At 41.5% G+C, this 20,100-nt stretch overlaps 1 protein-coding gene across 6 annotated transcripts in view; it reads left to right on the top strand.

Annotated features, from left to right (window-relative positions):
* Positions 1-1,631: 1,631 nt before the first annotated feature.
* Positions 1,632-20,100, top strand: part of NRF1 (nuclear respiratory factor 1) — a 143,698-nt gene continuing 125,229 nt past the window's right edge. For 3 of the 6 annotated variants that reach the window (XM_053218090.1, XM_027075460.2, XM_027075462.2), the window contains exon 1: positions 1,632-1,777. The gene's annotated coding sequence lies outside the window, so the exon portion shown is untranslated. The remainder of the gene's footprint in view (positions 1,778-20,100) is intronic. The other 3 variants (XM_027075459.2, XM_027075458.2, XM_027075461.2) reach the window with 2 other exon arrangements.

Raw genomic sequence — 20,100 nt, 5'->3', positions numbered from 1 at the left:
ATAACTCTGAGGTTAAGCTGATGGCTTTCAGACCTGGCTCCACCTCTTACTGTCTGGATTTGGGCAAGTAATTTCTACGTGCCCTTGTTTCTCTATCTGCAAAATGAGATAATAATAACAGTAATATCTGCCTTGTGGACCCTCCTTGGGAATTAAATGAGAAAGGAGATAATGTGTGTAAAGGACTAAAAACAGGGCCTGACACATTGTGGGTGCTCAATAAGCACAAGTGAGCACAGAATTTTCTGGATATGATGATGGAAGAGTCAAAGCACTCAACTGGGGGGATGGGAGAACGCTTCTTGCAGAAAAAAATGGCATTAATGTTGAGACCTTAAGAAGTGGCGGGAATTATTCAAGTTTGAGCGGGTGACTCGAAGGAGTAAAGAGTGAGAAGCAAGTTCTGTGCAGAGAGAGCAGCCCTTGCAAAAATTATGAGGCGGGAGAACTTTCTGCCTTGTATGACTTGAGAGCTTCCCAATTTGGCTGCAGTCTGAGGGAGGTCAAAGATGGCAGCAAGAGTGAGGTCATGGAGGGCTCTGAAGCCAGCTCAAAGAATTTTAGGCTTTAACTTACGTGCGCTGGGATCTCATTAAACCTGTTAAGCAGGGAAATGACATGATTTACTTTTTTGAAAGACCATTCAAACTGTAGGGTGGAGAATGGATTAGGGAGGGCAATTCCTGTGGCAGGGAGATCATGAAGTTTTTTGCAGTGTCTTGATTAGAGATGATAGAGTAGCCTGAACTAACCATGCATCTTAATGCAATGCTTCTTACATTATGCTGTCCATGAGAATCATCAGGACGTGTGAGTAGGAGCGTTTTTAAAAATACAGGTTCCTGGGCTAACAAGCCAAGATTGTGGCGACACCACTCGGGGCCCAGGATTTAAGTAATCATTGTTAGTGGTTCTGAAGCATGTAGTTTCCTCATCACACTTTTAAAAACCAAGAACACAAACTACCTCTCCTATGTCTGTTACATTGTTTTTCTGCTACCCACTCCTCTTTACTTCTCACCTGCTTCGGGCGGCGGGGGGGGGGGTCCCTCTTGCTTGCACTCCACGTACAAAACCCTTGAGAGCAAGGACTTCGTCTACATCTCCAGTGTGCCCAGGGCAAAACTGGCACATAAAGGGTCCTCTAGAAATGTTCGCCAAACGAATGAATGAGCGGATAAATTAATATATTGCTTTGTACACAATTTTCTGCTTTTAAATACTTGGGCAGGGTTTGAAATCGGAAAACAAAGGTCATTCCATTAAGAGGATGTAGATACGACTGGCAAGGCTGAGGAAACAGAGGAAGCTAGTTACCGATTGCCGAGGCTCATTCAGGAGGTGCTAATTCTCGGGGCCGGGGGGCGAGAAATGTTACTGTTTCCAGATTAGCAACCATCTTGGGCTGCTTGCGCCACTCTCCCGAGAGTCCCAACTAATCCAGTTGCCTCCATGGTTCCGGCCCCATCCAATCCTTTGAAGCTAAATGCGTACTCGAGGAGGCCGAAGATAACGGCAGGGACCCTAGCTCAGAACCCCCTCCGGGCCAGCCCCGCAGAGGCAGCTCCGACCTCCCCATCATGGCGGCCGCCGGGCGGGGAAGCCGAGCCCGTGCGTCGCGTGCGTGCCTCATCTCCCTCCCCTCCCCCTCCTCGGCGGCGGCGGCGGCGGCAGAGGCGGCAGCGCTCGCCATTGCCGCTGGTGGCAGGAGGCTGCGAGGAGCCGGCGCGGTCGCAGTCTCCACGGCGCAGGCCCACGGTAGCGCAGCCGCTCTGAGGTGAGTGCCCTACCGCGCAATCTCCAGCTATTTCAGCCCCGGCGCAGCCGCAACACGCCGCCCGCCCGCCGGCCGGCCGGCCCGCCCCGCAGCCTGCACCCTGCCGCCCCCGGCTCCGGGCCTGGGCCCCCGCCGGATTCGGCCCGCCTCGGGCGGGGGGCCCCGGCCCGGCCCAGTCAAACCGCCACCCCGAGGATGCGCAGGCCGCACTAGGCCCCAGGCGTCCTGGCGGGCTCGGGAGGGAGGCGCTGCCCTCCCGAGAGCCCCAGGGTTCCGGCCTCCCCCGCCGCCTGAGGCTCTAGGGGCCGCGGCCTCCTCTCCACCGTGGAACCCGGGGCCCGGGCCCGGCCTTCCCGCGGGCTCGGGAGCGGGAGGCCCGGGAGAGCGCGCCGGGAGCGGGAGGTGGGCGGGCTGCGCGGGACCGGAGCCGCGGCTCCCCGCTCGCCCCCTCGGCCCTTCCCGGGGCTGGTCTGCGGGCGGCGCGGCGGGCTGGGCCGGGGCGCGGGAGCTGCTGTCTCCTGCGGGAGAGGAGGCTGGCTCTTGGGCGGCTTCCGAAGCTTCCCTCCCGCCGGGGTGGCGTGGGCTTGTTACCCAGGTAGACCGGGGGACGCTGGAATATGGCGCGTTGCCCACCTTCTTGCAAGTTAGGAGGCGGCCCGGGCAGCAGCGGCGGCAGTTGGAGGAGGAGGGCGCAAAGTCCTTTTGTACGCAGAAATAAGGAGCGACATTGTGTTTTCTTCCCCAGCTGAGATGCTGCCCGCGGAGGGGCCTCGGTTCTTCCTGTGCCTGGGGTGGTGGTCCCCTGGGTGAGGAGAGGGGGAGTGGCGCGACCCTCGGAAGGAACAGAACTGTTGCCACTGTAAAGACGGGGTCTTGGCCTTGTGCATGGGTATTATCTCATGTCCCCAGCCTTTCGGGGAACTCAAGGGTTTGCCCCTGCATGTTGTCCACCTCACTGTGCAGTGATGTCCACCGCCTCTCTCACCTGTTGTGTCGTTGCCGCTGGTCCCAAAGTTTTATAGTGCATCTGACTGTACCCATCAGAACTTGGAGTTGTTTAAAAATCTTAGTATTTTTAGGGCTTCAAATGATAATCTGCTCCAGCCAGTTGGAGGAGCTGTTGCCTGAACTCCATCCCTTCTTAAGCGTTAGATTAGAATATATTAATTCCTTACTTTAGAGCTGGTGTCAGTTGTGCTTAATTCTTTCTGTGGTCAGAGCAAAATTCACATTTTCTTAAGTATGTAGAGACAATGTATCGGGAAACTTCTAAAGCGAAGGCAGTGTGAGTGAACCTGTCAGCTTGGACAGTGCTCACAGGAGAATGGGTATGTGCATCTCACCTTTTTCCCCAGGGCATCATCTGTGCCCACAGTGATCCTTTTCCTTTTCCTATTTCATCTTGGTCCAGGCCTTTAAAAAAAAAAAAAATCCTTTTACTCTGGCTTTTAACAGTAAGTTATTGGGTTGTTTTTCACTCAAGGAAAGAGGGGAGGAGGGGCCTTGGAGATGCTGGGGATTTTTTGTTTGATTTGTTTTTAAAATTCAGTAGTAGTATCCCGAATCCCTAGAATTGTGTTTGAAATTAGTTTGACATGTTTTCTCATAAGGTAGTGAAAATATGAGTGTTCTACCTGTGCATGAGTGTAATTGCCTTGTTTTATGAGCAGGAGAGGAAATATACAATTATCACATGTAGTGCAGTATATTGGGTCCTAAATTGTGTGCAAAATTGTTTGTGTCAAGGGACTTTTTATTTTTTTCTGACAGGAGTTAGATGTGACTTTTGATTGGGTTCATGACAAAGACAAAAAATATAATGAGATTAATAAATACTGCTTACTATTTTTTGGCACATCCTTATTTGAAATCCTTTGATTTCATCCTATGTGCCTTTCCTCTCCCCCCCCCCCCCGCCCAACGCAACATATATGACAAAAAATGACTTTTTGCTTAGTAGCTGTCATATTTCTTATTTAGCAAAAAAAAAAAAAAAAATCTTAAGCCAAGCGTTTTCATGGAAATAGATTTCTTATCAGGTTTTAAGGAAATTTAGCTTCTGGATTTAGGAAGTAACTATAAGAACAGGAAATAATGAGAGACCTTGTCCAGATACAGAAAGGATTTCAGGTTTCCCTTCCAATTCATGTATATTCCCCAAATTATAGGTTTCTTGTTTTTATTGAATTGCAAGTATACATCCATCTCTAATTTTGTTAGGGAGCTGAAGACAAACTCCCTATGATTTAAATACCTGAATTTGCATTGCCTATGTACTGTGAATTCAACCAGACCCCTGAGTTGGTCTTCGAGAAGTATTTTATGTGAAGTAATCACAAATGGGTAACTGTTTTAAGGGAAATTTAAGCTCCTTGGGGTCTGGGATTAACTTTTTTATACCTCTTTCCTTATATAATGATATTCAGTAACTAACTGGGGAATAATAATGATGAACAGTAATTTTTGGAATTAAAATTTTTTTTCAAAAGTATTTGAAAAGACATATTGACTTTTGGGTTTTGAAAGGTCTATGAATTGTCAGCCTATAGAAGCACACCCTCCAGTCCTCTGGAGAACAGGAAGTTATTGCGTGTGTTCAGCTCCTGTCAGACCTCTTTAGGCAAGCCCAGCTTTGTGTGGCAGTGAGCTTGTTCATCTACTCAGTGCCACTGTGAAAAACTGGAAGTTTAAAGTGGGAACTCTGGGTTGTTGAGTCTCAGAAGTGTCTACTCTAACCTCAAGAATTTGAGTGCACCCTCTTGGGTTGTAATTAGTCCAGGAAATGTGATATTTGAATTTAGATGTTTGTGACTGTGTGATGCTCATTAATTATATAATTATATGTGTGTGTGTGTGTGTGTGTGTGTGTGTATCTATGTATGTATATATGTATATAGTGTATATTGTATTTGGAAAAGCAGCCTTAAAATAAATACCGATCTTTTATTTTCTAAAAAAAAAAAAATTAGAAGATTTTTCTCTCCGTTCTTTCATGTTTTTCTTGAGAGTTAAAGCTAGCCTGAGCTTACCCAAATACAGTTTTCCATAAATGCTCAGTAAAACAGCGATGAAAAAGAAACCTACATGTTAAGCTTATTTAGACCAAGTCCAGTCATTGGGTGGGTTGTTTGTTTGTTTTCGAGGCTCTGGATACATGTCAATTTTTGTGCATTATGTATCATAGTTCCTTTCTTATTAGCTAGGGGATAGATTATCCACTTTCTGGACTTTTCAGTTAGAACTTTTGTCCATCAATATTCTCCTAAGGTGAACAAGCTGGAAGAGAAAGAGTAAAAGGAGGTGAAACAAATCAATTTCAGGTGTTTCCAGAAGATTACAACCACATTGAGCTATTGGAAACTTTTAATCCTGGAGCAACAAGAATGCTTTGTCTGAAGTTATTTCGATGTAATATGGACAAAACTTGGAAAATGAAAAGAATTTTTGACTGCTCAAGAAAAATAAGTGGATTATATATGCTTTGGAGCATACATTTTTTTTTTTTTTTTTTCTGAAGTGCAGTTCAGAATTAGGCTAATGAATTTTTGACCCTGCTCAGTGCAGTTTAGTTACTGAAGCTTCAAACACATTTCATCATGTCTTTTTTTTTTTTTTTTTGTCTTTTCACCAGGTCTGTATGCCTAAAATGTGAACATTTATATGAACTGAAGAAAAGACAGAAATAGAAGTTTAGAGTGAGATTCTAGTATATTTTTAAAAGACAAAAAACAAAAAAAGTAGGGGACAGTTATGGCAGGTCTACCACATTTGTGATCTCTTGAGGCAAATCTGTATTCTGTCACCAACAGCAGTCTCTTAGAAGATAATTGTATCATATGGAATCTTCTCCAGAATCCCAGACCGTGTAGCCTGCCTTATCAAACTGCTCCTAAGCTATCAGATCATTTCTTGAGGAAACCAGGTCTGTTAAGGGAGGTGTGTGTGTGTGTGTGTGTGTGTTTTGGGAAAGTTGGTGGGGAGAAGAGGGAGAAAGGGTGATACTGATAAAAGAATCTAGTCTTATAGATTGGGATGATCACTGGAATTTTGGACATGTATTTTTAAAAGAAGCTAAAAGAGCTAATTATGTATGGGTCATCTGGTGACTTAGACTACTATTTATAGTGTATTTAGTACATAAGCATATTATTTAGGTTAATTCATGCATGCTGATTTCTATGGTTATGAATGTGTAAATTTTGGTTGAGATAGTTGGACAAGTGGACATTTTCTTAAGAACTCTTAAATGGTGCCTGTTGGATAAACTATGCCAAACCTTTTTCAGAATCTTGAAGAATGAGATTTGTATGCATAAACGTTAAGACTATTTTTAAAAAGGAGCTTGTATTTTACTATTGGTAATTGTAAAGTCTTTGCTTTTTAGAACTTGGAGAGTCTGTTTTGTTGCTGCTCCTGAATGCTAATGTGGTTAGGCTGGCAGCTAACCCTACAAAGAACAAGAGGAAGTGAGGAAATGTCCCCATGAAACCTTGCTTAAAACTAAGCAGTAGATTAGAAATGGGGAGTGAGGGACTAGGGGACTTAATTATTGTTTTATGTTCAAAAGGGGGCATACCCTCCATTGAGAAATAACCTTAACTATGTCCTCACTTTGGAGTTTTGCCATTCATTCACCAGACATTGATTAAAGACCTACTTTATTCCAGGCACGTGTTAAGTGTTACGGTAACATATAAACCACAGGCCTCTTCTACTAGGGGAGAAAGATAAGGGCTCAACTATCCATTCCTATAGCATGTTGAGAAGTAAAGAAAAATTGGTGTGGGATTTATAGAGGGAGAGGGTGAGTGATGCGAATAGAATAAGTGAGGTTAGGGAAGACTTCATGTAGGAGATCTTTAAGTAGGGCTTGGAAAGGTGAGTCGCTGTTTCGCCTGATGGAGAAGAGGCTAGGAGAAGGGCATTGATAGTCTGAGAAATAGCCAGTAGTAGACTTCTCTGTACTTAGGGAGTAGCGGGAAATGAAGCTGATGAGGTTGTGACCTGATTGGGAACAGCATGGGGGAGTTCAAAGATTAGAGTTCGTTAATGAATGATGATGTCTTTAATTAAGATAGGGAATGTATTGGGATAACAGAATTTGAGGAAGAAGGTAATAGGGTATGGTTCTAAATGTGGGAATCGAGATATGTCATACACGTCACTATTGACAAATTTGGGCTGGTGCAGAAAGGGAAGTGGGGATCAATTATGAGATTTGTATTCATTAGCATAATGTCATCTAGAAATTGCCAAAGAGTATAAAATCAGGACTGAAGAAAAGACTAAGGGCGACCTTGCCAAGCAGCTACGTTTGTAGGTCAGGTGGAAGAAGAGGGGCTTATGAAGGAAGTTGAAAAAGAATGGCTAAAGAGGTAAGATAAATAGTATGGGGTTGAAGAAGCTGAGTCTAGAGGGTAAGGGAATTTTAACGGGGAATTTAGCAACCTGAAATACTACAGAGAGCTCATTAGGGTGAAAACTGGATTTGGCAATTCAGAGATAAAAGGAATTTTCAGAGATAAAAGGTGTGTGTGTGTGTGTGTGTGTGTGTGTGTGTATTGTTTTGCCAGGAATCATGATAGTTTAAACACAATAGATTTCTGGAGCATTGTTGAATACAGGGGGTAAGGTTATAAAACCCGATTTAATAGATGACCCATGCTTAGAAATAGGTCCTATTCTTCCCCTTCTCTTATGGGAATTACAGTATAAAAGCTTTGGGAGGAAACTTAAATTGTAACAATTAGAGTTTATAGATTTGGGGTGCCTGGCTGGCTCAGTTGGTTAAGCATCAACTTTGGCTCCGGTCATGATCTCGTGGTTCGTGAGTTCGAGCCCCATGTGGGCTCTGTGCTGACTGACTGCTTGGAGCCTGGAGCCTGCTTCGGATTCTGTGTCTCCCTCTCTCTCTGCCCCTCCCCCCCTCATGCTCTGTCTCTGTCATAAATAAACATTAAAAAAAATAATGGAGTTTATAGATTTGAGTGTATAGTACAGTATGTTTGAGTTTATAGTCTCTTAAAATACAAATTCCTTTTGAAGAGTTTTGAGGTTTTATAATATTTACATGTTAAGTGCAGAGGTACTTTAACCTGGGTTTTATAGTTCTGGGACTCATGGGTATATTTTGGCCATGTAACCCTGATCTCTTGAAACTGTATGAAAAATTTTGTATGTGTGTGTGATTTTTCTGGGGAGAGGGTCCATAACTTTTCTGAGATTCTCAAAGCGTTCTTGACACGCAGAAAAGTCAAAGGCCTTTTCAGTATTGGTAATTCAGTCAGATATTTATTGTGTTAGTTGTCTGAAATCAGTTAACCAGATTGACTGGGACAGACCAAGGGGAAGAAATTTTGAGTGAGTATCTCAAGTGAGGAACTTTGGGAAGATCTGAGGCACCTCTAGGAGATGGGACTACGAGCACCAGAAGGAAGGTGGGAGGAATGTCAAAGCAAAGCTTCACCAGTTTCAGAATCTTGCCAAGTCTTCTGGATTCCTTGGGGTTTTGTTTTGTTTTCTGGGTTTTTGTTGTTGTTGTTGTTGTTGTTTTATACTCCAGGATTCACACTAGTATATGACTATCTATTCATGCACTATATACAATGGGCTTTGTGGGGGATCAAGTTACTATTTTATTTTTATTTTATTTATTTAATTTTTATTTTTTTAATGTTTATTCATTTTTGAGAGACAGAGTGTGAGCAGGGGAGGGGCAGAGAGAGAGGGAGACAATCCAAAGCAGGCTCCAGGCTCTGAGCTGTCAGCACAGAGCCTGATGCAGGCATTGAACTCACGAACTGTGAGATCAAGACCTGAGCTGAAGTCAGACACTCAACCGACTGAGCTACCCAGGCTCCCCTCAAATTACTATTCTAAAGAGAAAATAAGTTTTGAAAGAAATCTAACTGGTTCATAGATTGCACTAAAAATTTTTTAAGTTGGGAGTTGCTTGTACTTTGGAAATTTTCTAAAATGCACAAATGTTTCAGTCTACTCCTTTGGGGCAAGAAATTCTCTCCTTGCTTAATTTTTCTGACCATGAAATGAAAATACCATTGGACCCCTATAGGGTCTTTCAGAAGTATGACAGTTATGGAAGGGCAGAGAAAAGGGGACAGAGGATCTGAAGCAAATTCTGCACTGACAGCAGTGAGCCCCATGTGGGCTCGATCTCACAAACCAATCATGACCTGAGCCAAAGTTGGATGCTTGACCGACTGAGTCACCCAGCGCCCCAGAAATTTAGGCAAATTTTTAATAATGTTCCATATTAGATCTTATTTATTCCAAAATTATTTCATTCTAAAATTTTAGATAACTGGTCATTTTTACTTTCTTCCTCTATAATTTTTGGATCTTTGATATTAGGAGACAGTTTTGTTAGCTAGGCCCTAGGTTCAGGGTGATCTCCAACTTATTTTGAGAGAGTGCGTGCATGTGCACGTGTACATGAGTGAGTGGCAGAGAGATGGGGAGAGAATCCCATCTAATAGTGCAGAGCCTGACCTGGGGCTTGATTCCATGAACCATGAGATCATGACCTGAATTGAAATCAAAAGTCAGAAGCTTAGCTGGCAGCCACCCACATGGCCCAGTGATCTCCAACTTTTGATTGTCATCCTTACAAGTAGAATTTTGAGCACACATTCTGAATCACATTTATTTATAAATGATGTTCCTGTGCTCTTGTACTAATACATTTATGTGCTTTATAAACAATATAGAAGGTGGGGCGCCTGGGTGGCTCAGTTGGTTCAGCATCCAATTTCGGCTCAGGCCATGATCTCAGGGCTTGTGGATTTGAGCCCGACGTTGGGCGCTGTGCTGACATTTCAGAGCCTGGAGCTTGTTTCAGATTCTGTCTCCCTCTCTCCGTGCCCCTCCCCCGCTTGCACTCTGTCTCTCTCTGTCTCTCAAATATATAAATAAAAACATTAAAAAAGTAAAAGTGTATAGAAGGTAGGAATTTTAAAAGGACAAGGTAGGGGCGCCTGGGTGGCGCAGTCGGTTAAGCGTCTGACTTCAGCCAGGTCACGATCTCACCATCCGTGAGTTCGAGCCCCGCGTCAGGCTCTGGGCTGATGGCTCAGAGCCTGGAGCCTGTTTCCGATTCTGTGTCTCCCTCTCTCTCTGACCCTCCCCTGTTCATGCTCTGTCTCTCTCTGTCCCAAAAATAAATAAACGTTGGAAAAAAAAAATTAAAAAAAAAAAAAAAGGACAAGGTAAAGGTGAAATAGTTTTTTTTTTGATGTCTTGCAAATTGAGTTGATGGTGGTTCAGTAGCTTATGAGTTTGATTAGCTTATTTTTATATTTGTTCATAAGTCACGTGTTTTCTATAATTAATGCCAGCAATGTTTTTCTAAAGTGCTCATTTATTTATTTTAAAAGATTTGTTTATTTTTGAGAGAGAGAGTTGTGTGCACACACCTGGGGTAGGGGCAGAGAGAGGGAGACAGATGATCTAAGGCAGGCTCCATGCTGACAGCAGAGAGTCAGATGCTGGGCTCGAACTCCTGAACCATGAGATCAGGACCTAAGCCAAAGAGCGACGCTTAACTGACTGAGCCACCCAGCTACCCAATGCCAGCAATTTTTTATAGAATACCCTATAGAAGTATTGGTAAGTGCAAGAAAGCAATGAATAAATATTTTGGGTAATCTTAAGCATAGAAAATGTGTGCTTGTAACTTGTAATTAGCTTGTGTATGTGGATTATCTTTACAGTCACTAAACCTACAGATAAGATCCCTAAATAGAATTGGAGTATTTTTTTTTTTTAACGTTCATTTATTTTGAGACAGAGAGAGACAGAGCATGAGCGGGGAAGGGGCAGAGAGAGAGAGGGAGACACAGAATCGGAAGCAGGCTCCAGGCTCTGAGCCGTCAGCCCAGAGCCCGACGCGGGGTTCGAACTCACGGATGGTGAGATCGTGACCTGAGCTGAAGTCGGATGCTCAACCGACTGAGCCACCCAGGCGCCCCAAGGAGTATTTTATCTTATCCTTTGTTCGCTGCGTTTTGGTCCTTTGTCTTTTTTTGTTGTTGTTTAGAAACATACTTTTTAAAAATGTTTATTTACTTTTGAGAGAGTGCAAGCGGGGGAGGGGCAGAAAGAGGGGGACAGAGGATCTGAAGTAGAAGTAGGCTTTGTGCTGACAGGCTGACAGCAGGGAGCCCCAGGTGGGACTCGAACTCATGAACTCATGAACCGTGAGATTATGACCCTAGCCAAAGTCAGACGCTGAACTGACTGAGCCACCAGGTGCCCTAGTCCTTTGTCTTTTATTAAACAATTATGAAATAAAATTCTTAGCCCCTACATAAAAATAACCCACCAATTAAAGAACCAACCAAGGCTTGCTAAATAAAAATGCCATCACAGAAGTAGTCTTTTGATCCAAAACTGGCTTCAGGTACTAAGTCTAAGAAAGTAATGATTCTGGCATCACCAGTTATATAACAGAATGTTAAAATTTTTGTCTTTTCTTCCTTAATTTTTGGTTCTATATTTTAAAAGTTTTTCTATATTGAAAATAAATAATTTTTGTAGTGAGCAATTTAACAAACAACCCAAAAAACCCTTCAAATTAAATGGTTATCTTTGATTTATAAGCATATCGGTGATTTTCATCTTTTTTCTTGTAACTTTCAAACTATCTTTAGTGAAAATGCGTTAACTTTTATAACCTCACCCCCCCCGCCCCCCGCCCCCCCGGCCCCCCCCCCCCCCCACCCCCCGAGACACACACACAAGCATGGATGATATAATTACTGCCCTAAGGACTCACTGTCAGATTTTGGGCAGGCAAGTTATTTATCCTCACTGGGCCTGTTGTCTCACTTGAAAAATGAAGAGGATAGAAATGATATCTAAAATTTCTTCTGAATAAAAATTCCTTCTAAAATTAATTCTGAGTCTGTGTTATGACATGTTAATAAATCTGGTATTTTCTTAAAGTAAAAAGGCATGTATATGTGTTCATTGTAAGAAAGCAAAAAGAAGAAAATTTAAAATATAATTATACAAAGATAACAATATTTTAGTTTTAGATATTCCTTTAGGGGTATATGTATGTGCATGCACATACTGTGTATGATAAATGGAATTATACCCTGCATATTGTTTTGAACCAAAAATGTCTGAGGATATTTAATTCATCTGTTTATCTTTGCCCTGAAATATTCTTAGTGCAGCAGTTGTAAATCCGTTTGTTTTAATGAAATATTAAAGATATTGAAAAGTTTGTCTCCAAATTCAAATTTGTTCAGAAAATGCTTGCTGTTTGTTTCGTGCTCTGTGTGGTTTTGCTGAGGTAAGGATAACTTGGAGTAAGGGCGAAAGGGCTTGCCTGTGAAAGCTTACTTAGTGAAGAATGAAAGCTAAATCCTGGGTTAACCTCAATTTCATTCACATAATAATTCCTTTTTTTCTCCACTCTGCTCTCGTACTTCCTGAGCTAAGATGGCTATTTGCAAGGTAGTTTCTGAAGTGAACAAGTTCATCTCAATATATTATTGGTTCTTTTATTTTACCCTGGGACCTTCTGAGTTTTTCTGTTCCTATTGAGAACAAATTAGATATTAGTAGCATCAGTAGTATAATACAGAAGTATTAGTACGTGGGTTTTTAAGCATTATCTATGGGGATTTCAAAAGATTTTGTACATATAAAATTAAATATGTGTACAAATATAAAATGCTACGTAATCTCATTTGTGCTTCCCCTCAGTGAAGTACGTGGTATATATAATACTAATTTTATGTAAAATAACTTGATTTTTCTCAAAGTTAACTTCCTTAAAGATTTTATACAGTGGATTCTCTTTGCAGTTGGTAATATAACCCAGTTTTCCTGCCTTCTCATTTAGGTCTGTCTTTAGTCCCTCTGGTAGTTGGTTTGCTTTTTGTATTTTATACAAAATGGAAAACAAACCTAGGGTAAATAGTTCCTTAGTTATGGCAACTAATGTCCAAAGCAATTTAGTCCTTTTTCAAGCAAGTATAGTATAAAGCCTGTGGAAGTGTGTGTCTGAAGAAAAAAGTTTGATTTGTTTATTCTCTTCCCTTTTACTTTGAAGATTAGAATCTTTTTTAGGAGAAACACTATACCTGACAGTTAAGATGCTTAAGTTAGGGCCGCCTGGGTGGCTCAGCTGGTTAAAGCGTCCGACTTTGGCTCAGGTCATCATCTCCTGGTTCGAGGGTTCAAGCCCCATGTTGGGCTCTGTGCTGACAGCTCAGAGCCTGGAGCCTACTTGGGATTCTGTGTCTCCCTCTCGCTCTACCTCTCCCCTGCTCACACTCTCTCTCTCAAAAATAAACATCAAAAAAAATTTTTTTGAAAAAAAGATGCTTAAATCAATGTCTTCCAGACAGCGAGAGGTAGAAAATCTGAGAATAGTACGTACAAACTTATTGCCTCTTAAACTTGTTGTCAGTTTTTGTGTCCAAAATACTTGAGAACAGTAGCTAATTCTAAATTGAGAGTCCACCAAGATGAATTGTCTTTATTCTGAAGAAATCCATTTTGTAGCCAGTGAGTGGTATATATCCAAATATCCAGTGCCCTTTAAATAGGTAATCTTTGTTTAGTAGTAATTTAGGGCTTTGAGTACAGTAGTGATTCTTGTCTTTTAGGTTAGCATGATTTTGAAATTATCTTTTTTTAAGAATAATGATTACCGGGGCGCCTGGATGGCTCAGTCAGTTGAGTGTTTGACTTCAGCTTGGGTCATGAACTCACAGTTTGTGGGTTCGAGCCCTGTGTTGGGCTCAGTACTGACAATTCAGAGCCTTGGAGCCTGCTTCAGATTCTGTGTCTCCTTCTCTCTCTGCCCCTCCCCCACTGGTGCTCTCTCAAAAATAAATAAACGTTAAAAAAAATTTTTTTAAAGAGAATTGATTACTTTGTAACAATAATTGGTTTCCCTTAATGATAAAAGTCTGTGCAGTTGTTCCATGTAAATGTGCACACTCAGATTCGGCCTACAATGAAGTTTCAGAACCCTATAGCCAATGGCCCAGTTGGCATTTCTTGGATGCTTCAGAAGCACTTCTCAAAATGAAATTCCCTTATCAAACTTGGTCCTGTTCAGCTCTGGCTCACCTCAGTGAATGGTACCACCATGTCATCTGGTTTCTTAGAAACTTTCATCTTTCAGTACCACCAAATCCTTTAGAAAGTTTATTTAACTCTCTAAACTCAATTTGCCCTCTTCATTTCACCTTTACCACTTATGTCTGACTTGCTATGGTTTCTTTCTTGGACTGTTGGAATAACCTCCAGCTGGTCTACCCGCATCCACTCTGGCTAAGCCCTAGTCCATTCTCCTCAGTGCAGCCAGAATGAATCGATCTTTTCTAAATACACAGCTCTGGTCATTTCCCCCATTGAATTTAGGATGAAGGCAAAGCTCTTTTATGTGGTACCTAGTAACTTTTGGACTCATTTTGTATCAGTCATGCTCCCCTAACTATAAGGTCTTTCCTGCTGGTGTTCCTTCTGCCTGGAAAGCTTTTCCCTTTCATCTCTTTTTAGTAAAATCATATACATTTTATGACTTTGAGGTCCGTCCTCGAGCATAATTTCCTCAGGAACTTTATTCAGATCTCCCTCATTTTTGCACTTTGCCATGTGTGTTATACATGTCATTTTACATTTGTTTGTATATTACTCGATACATGTCTGTCTTTCCCACCGGCATGTAAAGCTTCATGATCATAGATACAAACATAGTGTCCATTATCAACCACAGTGCCTGACAATGTAACAAGCAGTCAGTATTTATTTGAATGATTGTGGAAACATTGCAAAATTCATTTAATATTTTACCTTATTACCACACTTTGTGGTGCCATCTAATACTTTATAATTTCTGGGAACGCCGGGTGGAACCAGATTCTAAGTCATCTAAGCCACCCCTCTTCCCCAAAGTTACATGATCATCAGTCTCTCCTTGAACACATCCAATGATAGGAAATTTACTACTTAACAAAGGCTGTTTAATTTTTAATCTTTAAGACATAAATTAGAAAACTTAATTTCAACTGAAATTTCTCCCTGTAAGTTTTACCTGCTGGTCCTACCTTTTGTTCTCTAGGACTTCCCAAATCAATATTTTATATTTTCTTTATAAAGTCCTCTGAGTTGCCTTTTTTTAAAAAAAAAAAGTTTATTTTTGAGAGAGAGAGAACATGCAAGTGGGGGGAAGGGCAGAGAGAGCGGGAGAGAGAATCCCAAGCAGGCTCTGCACTGTCAGTGCGGAGCCTGATGCCATGGGGCTGGATCCCACAAAACCGTGAGATCATGACCTGAGCCAAAATCAAGAGTCAGATGCTTAACCTACTGAGCAGGTGCCCCTTTTGAATTGTCTCTTGGTTTAAATGTCCCTGGGACCTTCAGCCTTCTTGGAAAGGTAATGGGGTATGCTGGAAAGAGTTGAGGGGGCTGTTTCCTAGGGCTACCATAACAAATTACCATAAAGTAAGTGCCTTAAAATAACAGAAATTCTCTCATAGTTCTGGAGCCCAGAAGTCAGGAATCAGGTGTTTGTAGGGCCACAATCCCTTTGGAGGCTCTAGGGAGGAATCTTTTCTTTACCACTTCATGCTTTTGGTGACTGCTAGCTTTCCTTGACTTGTGGCCATATGCCTCTGTGAGCTACTCTCTGTATAATCTCTGTTGGCCTCACTCCTATAAGGGCACTTGTCGTTAGATTTTGGACCAACCTGGGTAATCCAGGGTGATCTCCTCATCTCAAGATGCTTAGTTTAGTTATATCTGAAAGACCCCTTTTTTCCGAATAAGGTAACACTCGCAGGTTCCAGGAATTAGGATGCGGACTTACCTTTTGGGGAGCCACCATTCAATCTGTTACAGGGGCTCTGGGTTTAAATCCTGTTAATGCTAAGTTGTGTGCAAATTTGAGCATGTTACTTGCCCTTTCTGAGTCTGAATCTGTGTAATCTTAAGACAGGGTTAGTAATGCCTGTATCATTGGTAATGTGAAGATTTAAGAAAAATGCATGTGAAGGGAGCACCTGCATAGCACAGTTGGTTAAACATCCAACTTCAGCTCAGGTCATGATTTTGTGTTTCATGAGTTTGAGCCCCTGTGTCAGTGTCTGTGCTGACAGCTCAGAGCCTGGAGCCTTCGGATTCTGTCTTTCTGTCTGTCTGTCTGTCTGTCTCTCTCTCTCTCTGCCCCTCCCCCACTTGCACTCTGTCTTTCAAAAATAAACATTAAAAAAAATTCATGTGAAGTACTTTCCACATGATACCTAGCTCATTAAATGTTGCCTTCCACATATCAAACTATTCTGCCCCTACTGTGCTTTGTTAGGGTCTCTAGATGTTATGTGTGGCCTAGAACCCAGCACGAGTTGTGAGTTGGCCTGATAAGTACGAACTACAGTGGGTATTTGTATTCTGGGCACTGTGTAGCCACTATGATTAATAAGCCCACATTTGAATATGTGTATTGTAGCCACATCATAAGATTGGCTTGTTAAACCGGGAAATTGGTTAAAACCTCCATCTTTTTTTATTGGTGTAACTATTAAATCCAAAGTGTGTAGTTAGGTTTTAGACCCAGGTGTACCTTGTTACGCATTATGTTGTGTGTTATGAGTGTTACGTTATCAAGTCATGGTGCCTAGTGCATAGTAGTAGCTCTATTCTGAATTTTATGTTGCTGCGTGGTTTAAAGGAGTCTTTAAACTTACCTACTCTGGTGGTATTCCGAGAATATTTCTTAAAGCAAATGCTGTAGTGAATATAAAAAAGAAAAAAGTTACCATTGAAGTAGCAACTATATCAATGCTGGGCAGGTGGATAACATTGTTAGGTGCTCCTTCTGTAATCAGGTCTTGGTTGATGGACAGGCTGCTTTTGATTCTTCTGTCAGGTATATGAAATGTGTGTCTACTGCTTATGTAATAAATATGCATTTAATGATTTCCATACCTACTAGTGTTGGGAATTTGCATTTGAGATAAAAGACTAGAGGAATGGATGATGCAGAAGTGATGTTCTAAAAATATTTATTTTGGGGGCACCTGGGCGTCTGACCTCGGCTCAGGTCATGATCTTGTGGTCAATGGGTTTGAGCCCCACGGGTTTGAGCCCCACATCAAGCTCTTTGCTGACAGCCAGAGCTGGAGCTTGCCTCAGATTCTGTGTCTCCCTCTGTCTTTCTGCCCCTTCCCCACTTGTGTTCTCCCTCCTCTCCCTCTCTCAAAAATGAATAAATATTAAAAAATTAAAAATATTTATTTTGCATAAGTTTTATATGCACGTGGCTAAAAAATCAAATAATATCAAAGGAATACAGTGAAAAAATGAGTTTCTCTTCCAGTCTCCCTCTCCAGAAATCACCACCACTGCCAGTTTCTTGTGTATCCTTTAAGGTAGGCTAAGCAAAAAGTATGTTTGTATCCCCCTTTTTAAAAACACAAATGATTGCTTATGTGCGTATGGTCCTTTAGAAAGTGCTTCCCTTCCACCCCCTTTTTGGAATGACATCTTTTGTGTCCTGATCCCCAGCACCAGTGTAGGATTTCTAGGGGTTTTTTTCTCCTATTGTTGAGAGGCAGGGAACCAAATTCCATGGCTTTCCATTACTAATTTGATTGTGTGGGATGCATTTCCAGTGGAGTTGTATATTATATAGTCCTTTGTGAAAGACTTCTCTTTATAGGCTAAGTTTATACCAGAGAAATAAAACCAATTTAATTCGGGCCATTTATTTAGAAAACTAGTAAAGAAAAAACTATCACTTCAGATTGGTTTAACATGTTATCTTGGTATTGCTTAAGCCCTTTTTATGCTTGCTTAAAGACTTACTCATTTTGATTATTTTGATTATTATTGACAGCAGGGCCAAATAAATTACTTCACGAGTCTGGTAGGTAGCACAGGCCTAGTTAGGAAGAGCTGGGATGCCCAAGAACAGATGGTCCGTGACGGTGGTCACACTTTCGACCTTGGGTTATGATTTGTGTTTTCTATTTTTTCTCTTATTATACTGGTTCTTAATCTTTGGTCTCAGGACCCTTTTATATCCTTAAAAATTACTGAGGTTTATGTGGGTTATAACTTTTGATATTTACTGTATAAGAAATTTAAACAGCAATTTTTTAAATGTTTATTAATTAATTTGAAAATAATGGTGCACACTACATGTTATAGAAAAAACTGTATTTTCCAAAACAAAAATTTAATGATGAGTATTGTTTTACAGTTTGTGGAAATCTTTTTAATGTTTGGCTTGACAGAAGACAGCTGGATTCTATGTGTTTTTGCATTCAGTCTGCTGAGAATGTTGCTTTGGTTGAAATATATGGAAAACATCCCATCTCATACCAAATATGTAGTTGGAAAAGGGAAAAGCCTTTTTTAAGAGCCTTTTAGGATAATTGTGGATACTCTTCTTTGATATTACACCAAAACTCAGCAATATTAATTTCTTAAAGGTGAGTTGCCGTGGAGATTCAGAAACCATGATTGTACTTTGTTTGGCTCCAGTCTATTGGCTTCTCATACACTTTGAAAGAATCTTTTAACCCATGCATGATTTTATAACATCATACATTGGTCAATTTGGAAAATATCAGTTTACTGAGTTAGGCATATCTTCCAACTATTGACACAAAAATCATGTTCATTAACACTACCACGGATCTTATCCAAAAAGGCTTTTTAAAAGTAAGAGAAAGCTATCAGGCTCACTGTGGCAGATACAAGTTTTCCAAAATCCTAATTATCATTTGAAATCCCCCAATTTTATCATTGGCAACAAATACTGTCAGTTATTTTCCTTGAAGTGACAGGCTCACTTGTTATTTTTGAAAAAATATTTGTCCTTTATCCAGGTCTGAATAACCATATAGTTTGTTTATTAGCTGCTCTTTGAAGTATAGTAAAGTGAAGTAAAGTGAAGCTCTTTGAAGTGAAATAAAAATGGTGTTTTTTGGGAAAAAATAGCTAATTGAGTTTGCAGCTCAAAGCATGATACGTCTGCGTTTGAAACAGCACACTTCTGAATACAGAATTGCTTTGTGAATACTTTCCATTTGGTTATACAGAAGAGTAAAAAGACAAGAACTCAAGGGTGAAGATTTAATAAAAATAATAATTTTTACTCTTTCATCAACACGTTCTTCAATAAAATTGACTGTTTTACTATGTGCACATATGACGCGGTATATATGGTGCTAAGGTGGCATTTAGTTTTACCCTACCATTGCGTTTACACCGTTAGTGCAAATATAAGCACAGTGAAAAAGGCACATGTCTTGGCTGTTAAATTGTTCTGAGACCAATTGTGTTTTTTTAAATGTTTTTATTTATTTTTGAGGAGGGGCGGGGTAACAGAGGATCTGAAGTGGGCTCCACGCTGACAGCAGAGAGCCCGATGTGGGCTCAAACTCACAAACTGCAAGATCATGACCTGAGCTGAAGTCAGAAGCTTAACTGCTCAACCGACTGAACCACCCAGGCACCCTGAGACCAGTTCGAATATGTGCGTGTGTGTGTGTGTGTGTGTGTGTGCGTGTGTGTGTGTGTGTGCGTGTGTGTGTCTCTCTCTCAGAGAGGTGGTTTCCTATACGTACAACCAAGCAATTCTTGGGCACCAGCAGGGTATCCAAGAATTCAAGTCAATTCTGACACTATTGATCCAGAGATAGCATCAGGTTAAGGGCTCAATCCCATAAGACTGCCCCCTGGCCCCCTACTTCAGGCACCAATCACAAGTCCCAGGCTGTTACCTGTGCTTCTGACCAACTAGCTGCAGATGGAGGTTGCAATGACTCCCTCCCACTCAGAATGCTAATCACAAGTCCAGCTTGTACCTATACTTCTAACTGGCTGGCAGTAAATCAGACATTCCCACGAGGTTTTACTAATTTGCTAGAGAGGCTCGCAGAACTGAGGGAAACATTTATTTTTACCAGTTTATTAAAGGATATAGCGAAGGAGATCAATCAACAGCCAGGTAAAGAGAGACATCGGGCAAGGGATGGGAAGAGGGCAGAGAGGGCACGGGATTTCCATGCCCTCTACAGGCGTGCGACTCTTCCAGCATTTCTATATGTTCACCAACCTAGAAACTCTCTGGACCCAGTCCTTTGGGTTTTTATGGAGGCTTTGTTATGTAGTCATGATTGACTAAGTCTTTGGCTATTGGCTGATTAAACCTTCAGCCCCTCTCCCCCTTCCTGGAGGTGGGGGTGGGGCCAAAAGTTCTTCCCTGCCCTTTTGTAGACTCCCAAAGTCACCTTAAATAACATAACAAAAGAAAGATAGTTTGGTTGGTC

Source organism: Acinonyx jubatus, chromosome A2 (genome assembly GCF_027475565.1).
Source record: "Acinonyx jubatus isolate Ajub_Pintada_27869175 chromosome A2, VMU_Ajub_asm_v1.0, whole genome shotgun sequence".
NCBI classification, from domain to species: Eukaryota; Metazoa; Chordata; class Mammalia; order Carnivora; family Felidae; genus Acinonyx; species Acinonyx jubatus.
This window is presented reverse-complemented; position numbering and strand designations above follow the sequence as displayed.